This window comes from Cydia pomonella, chromosome 3 (genome assembly GCF_033807575.1).
Source record: "Cydia pomonella isolate Wapato2018A chromosome 3, ilCydPomo1, whole genome shotgun sequence".
In the NCBI taxonomy this organism is placed as follows: domain Eukaryota; kingdom Metazoa; phylum Arthropoda; class Insecta; order Lepidoptera; family Tortricidae; genus Cydia; species Cydia pomonella.
Genome location: NC_084705.1, coordinates 11,468,997 through 11,474,996, shown reverse-complemented (window position 1 = coordinate 11,474,996; position 6,000 = coordinate 11,468,997).

Here is a 6,000-nt window from a genome sequence, read left to right as displayed (position 1 = left end):
TATTTCATTGGTACTGGTCTGAATAACGCATCGTATTGTTTTGTATTTATTTGTTTTGCTGAGGCGGTCTGTCTTAAAATTACATACGAATCCGCACGCCGTTCTGGTGTGCGAGTGGGTTACCGTTATATATGCAAAGGGCTCTCTCGCTCACACATCGGAGCGACTTGCGTTTCCCATCTGTGAATGTAGCTGATGACGCCATCCAATAATTAATTCCTAGTTCATATCGCGCCTCCATTACACCGCCACGTCTGCTGAAGTGTTGGAGTATGACTGGACCGGTTTTCTGGTGTAGGTACACCAGAAAACCAGTTATACGCTGAGGTATTCCAGCTTCGTTCGCGAACTACCTCTGCGTGCACTTTGTTATTTGTTTTATTGTTTTAGAAGGGAGACAAGTTGTTTTCAAACTCCTCGTGCTAATATTGATACCCGAGCTAAAGAGAGGTTCGAAAAGTGAGCGATGCGAGGGTTTCAATGCACAAGGGTTAAAAAAAGGTACCGCGTGAAACACAAAACTTTTCACCACACGAACGCGAGAAAAACACTAGGTAACTGTAAAACAATACAAATCAAATCCCAATGAATGCTTTTACATATTTATCATTCAAATTCATCGCGTCGCTTAAAAGTAATTTTTACCAGCCAACATGCGGAAACAACTCAAAATTTGCATCACATTAGTTTCCCGCTCTTGTGGATACAATACAAATTTTTCTTCAGTTTTTGAAGAAAAAAGAAGGCCCTTACGAGCTGGTGTGGTGAAAACTTTGCGCGTACTGTGACCGCTGCAGGGGACCATTGAGTGCACCGACTTCTGACCGAAGGGAATCGTGTCTCGGAGGTTCCTGGGCAAACTGCGGAATCCGATTCAAGAGCAGGCGATTCAACGGAGCCAGGCCGTTTTGTCGCGTAAATAGTCTTTAGTTTTAAGTTAATAATAGTAGGTACATTACGATACAAGTGCGAAAAATGGGTACTGTAAAATGCTGTACGATGCATTTCAGACACGAGAATATTTTTTGCACTTGTATCGTAATGTACAATTTTCTACTCGTCGACTGTAATGGTTGAATTAACATTTCGTATACCAAATATAATTACGCACTTTTTTGTATGGGCTCCCAACTCAACTATAATATTCATTTCGATACGCTGTAGTCAACTGTAAAAGATTACCAATCACGTACTGCCGCGGTCAAGAGGACAAAACAAAACGGTAGCTCAATATTACGTTACACAGAGGCCGGGAAGTGAAGGGGTGCCAGCCGAGTACATAAAGACGGCCGAGAATAATGAGGCCGTATAGTTATGACGCCGCAACCCCTTTTCACGCCGAGGCAGAAGAAGGGAGAGGCCGAGGGAGGAGGAGGAGTGCTTTTCTGAATATGATGATGATGGTTGTTTTATGTGTCACAACGTAATACATAATAAAAATAAAAATCAGCCTATATTCCATCCTCTAGCCTAGTCCCACTGCTTGGCACATGCGCGAGAGGGCCTGGGCTATAGTCCCCACGCTAACCCAATGTGGATTGGGGACTTACATACACCTTTGAGTTTCTTCGCAGATGTATGCACGTTTCCTCACGATAAAAGTGGTGGTGGCAGAGTGGATATGACATCCGACTTTCAATCCGGAGGTCGCGGGTTCAAATCCTCAAATATAATTCTTCAAATATTCAAATATAAAAACAGTTAATAAAATATTATTATACATGAGATTTTTTATTTTATTGTGATATTTATATAGTAAACAAATATTCTTGTGTGGTCCTTGGCATACCTCGGTTCTGCACATGAAATGTGTACCCTAATCTTCTGTTAACTCCTAGCATAAACTTTTTGTAGTTTTACTGTGCTTTGTGACGCTGTTGGGTACGCGTTTACCACATATACGAGTACTTGTATAGCCACATCTAAGATAGGTACTTGATTTAGCTCAATAATTCTAAGTCAATATGCGATTAATTCGACTAATTTTAACTAGTCAGAAAGTTATATTCAACGCTTTATCCAATCCATCAAGTTGTAGTAGATCTATTGTGTGGGTTTAATCAATTAATGTAAACTTTTTAAAGCTTTCAAATACTGCTAACTAAGGCTAACTTATCCATAAATTAAGTTTGCCTTATTTATGGAATACGAAGTGTAGCATTGTCGATTGATTATCTACATCCGAGACGAATGTAATTAAGCCAATTCCTCTTGAGTTGGAGGGCGTTCCAAAAATACTCGTACTTAAACACACATATGTATCAATAAATATTATTATATTATTGAAGACCGATCGGTCCTAGTGGGTAGAGATCCTGCCTATGAAGCCGATGATCCTGGGTTCGAATCCCAGTAAGGGCATTTATTTGTGTGATGAGCTCAGATATTTGTTCCTGAGTCATGGATGTTTTCTATGTATTTAAGTATTTGACCAAAGAGCTTCCTCGCACAACGTATCAGTATTGCGATACAACGAGGAAATGCCGCCAGCAACCTTGGTACAATGCCTCAAGGGCCTGTTTTAGATATAAGCTAGTTATATTAATCATCTCTATATATCCATTATGTATATTGTTACTGTAACTGTATTTTTCTTGGCTTACCGTGGGATTACTTAGTCAATTTGTGTAAGAATGTCCCTATAATATTTATTTATTATAGGAAATAATTACATAACTTGACTAAGTCCTACAGTAAGCACAATACGGCTTGCGTTGTGGGTACTTAGACAACGATATATATATAATATATAAATAGTTAAATACATAGAAAACACCCATGACTCAGGAACAAATATCTATGTTCATCACATAAATAAGTGCCCTTACCAGGACATGAACCCGGGACCATCGGCTTCATTGGCATACACCACTAGGCCAGACAGGTCGTCAAAACATCTATATACTTAAACATAAGTATTAATTAAATATGAAATTGCCTACTTGATCAGTTAGCATCCAGGATTATACCAGAAAAAGAACTGTTGATACTGTGTCTGTTATTAAAACAACAGCCGAAACTAAATTGATATTCAATTTCTGCTTTTGGTTTCAAGCAAGTTGCTGGTTAGCCGGTTTGGCATTCGTGCGTGTCCAATATAATTTCATTAAGTGTTGGGGGGGTTAATGGCGTCGCAAAATTGTAACGATTTAGTCAAATAACCGAGGTTTGTCGTTAATTTCCACACGCCTTGGTGCCACATAAAATTGAAATCGTGATGTTAACGAGTTACAAAATATCATATCGCTTTCTATAATCTTATTAGCGTAGGCAGTTCACGTACAATATAGAATGTAAAAGTGAATTTAATAACAATTGGTTACGTAAATACGACTCACAATAACAGACGTGTAAACATTAAAATATAAGTTCTTAATCTGCACACTATTTTTACCTGTGCATGTAATTCCGGTCATTCACCTCTCTCTGAATATATTGCTAGTAAATTTTATCTATTGAGTTGTCTTTCCAAAGTCCAATTATATTTTTATATTGTATTTCTTTTATTAATAATAAATAGTCATATTGATGCCCCTAGCTTGTTAAAAGACATTAAGAGGTCCGGATAATAAAGAACGTCGATGTTGTCTCAAATACAAACATTTCGATCCCATCTAGTAGAAGTAACTATTCTAAAAAATACGTTTTGTGCCTCTGTATAAAGATATGTTTAACAAAAATTTTAACTTAGGTTTAGATTAGGGGAAAAAACTATAACAATATTTTTTGTATGATCGTTTGTTTCATATTAAAATTTTAAATAAATAATAAATTAACCCTACTTCAAGTAATTAATTATTTTTCCTTCCAATTAAGTGACACTTTATTTACAAATATATGCAAGTCTAAAACGCTTTGAATATACGCCCGGGTAAATTTTCAACGTACTAAGTTTAATAGAGTCTAGTCTAGGCAGATTAGTGACCTAGTAAGTCGTTATTTTGTCCAGAAGTCTTCTAGAAATCGATTATTGCTCATGTCATCTCAGATAGGGGTGAATATGGTATCAGTTGATATCCTGAACACTGTGTCTATTTCGATGTCTAGAAGAGTTTAGTTCAATTAATACTATTTCACGCGATAAACTCACCTTTTCGCCGCCCGTTGGACAACTGCCCGTTCCCTGATTTTTCAGAAAGGGGAAGAATAAGTATTAACTTTCTCAACAAATAACGAAGTTTCACCTCGATCAACAAGCGAGTTGATTTTCATTAAGCTCCCTATTACTTAACTTCTTGAGTTTCTCTAAGTAAACACGACATTGTCTAGTAAGCGTTTCAGATCACGAACGGCCTAATCCCGTGACTGATTCAAAGTGAATGCTCGCGTTTGTGCTCCACTGAATGCATCCGGACCCTCGAATCGTGACGGCCCTTCGTTTCTCTCACCTGTCCTGAAACAAGCTTAATTTTTGTACTTTTTTTCCATCAGTGGTTCATTGTAGGCTTAAACAGTATTTTTGCTGTAGGCATGTATGTAAATACGTGAAGTAAATCGTGAGTAGTAGGTATTATGTTTTGGGTATAATTCTGCACTCAGATATTGATTTTTAATTTTATTACTCATCTGTATTTTATGATAAAATAATTATAACAAGGAATGTACCTTCCACAATCCTAGCTACCCATATGTAACAAAAGAAATAATGTAATTACTGTTTTTGATACTCTGAATAGTCTTATAAAATATATATGTTATTTTAATGGAGTTAATTACTTTCTTGACAATTGATTTGTAATGATATTCTTGGATTGATAATCGGAAAATTTAATTAGTATTATATCAAGAGTGAACATTTTATAGAAATAATATTTAACAGTAATCGCGTTTTGAAGACATGCTACAGCTACACCCCACAAATGTATACACTAGGTACATATGTATATGCCCCGCAAAATTCAATAGGGAAGATGGTTTTGATTTATCGCTGGCTTGGGGACCAGTGTTTCAGAAGTTGAAGCCAAGGGATCTATCTTTAGATCTGAGCGCGGACATTGTACGTGTTGTTTTCGGACGGTTTGACAATAATTAATTTGAAGTGTGGTAAGTAGTTTGAGTAGTTGATGTGATGTCTGGCACTAACATATAATAGATTTTTATCGGGTAGTAAGAGGTACTTGCTGACTGCAAATGCTGGCTTAAACAAGCTACTAAAAATACTAACTTTAGAGCAACTGAATACCTGCATGATTTATAATACCGATAATATTAATTAGTTTTAGAAAATCGACACGCGATAACGACAAATTACTTGTTAAAATCATCTCGGTGCAATAGAAAAGTCGCCTAGGCAATGAATGTAATCGCTGCCAATAGAGATGATAGCGACGGGAAGTCGCAGGTAGTCCATTACATTAATCTCTGCTGGAGTGTTTGCCTCTCATGGAGCAAGTGTTCATTAACGCCCCCGGGGCGGAATGTTACGTGGAGTATCTATTACGGCATTTATGAAATATATATGTGCCTTAACCGATATTACGTAAATAAATGTAGGTGAGCAATTACGGCAGGTATTTATCAATTAAATGAAACGTTATTTCTTATGATATCGAATGTTATTTATTATATTTACTCGCGGACATACGAGATTATATTTACTTTATATAAGTGTATATATCTGAAGCTCACTCTTTGTTTTAAGCTTCATTCAAATAAGGTTTAGGTTACGTTCGCTTATTTCAATGTACGGTCGCGTTTTTTACACCACATCAAACCTTCAAGAACTTTTGTATTTGTTAGTTACATTATAAACCTAGATAACGTAAGTAATATATTCACTCTCACCTCGCTTATTCACGAAACGCTCCAACATTTCTCCAGTCACGCCAGAATGGCTACATAACAACTCTGTAAGTGAGATAACAGTCGTCACGTGACACCGCTGGATGGCATGTGACAAATTTACATTCAAGTCGCGAACGGCAAGCAGTGTAGTCGAGACAGGACGCAGGTGCTAGGTCCCGGCCAACACATGAAATATAGAACCGTCGGAACCTCGGA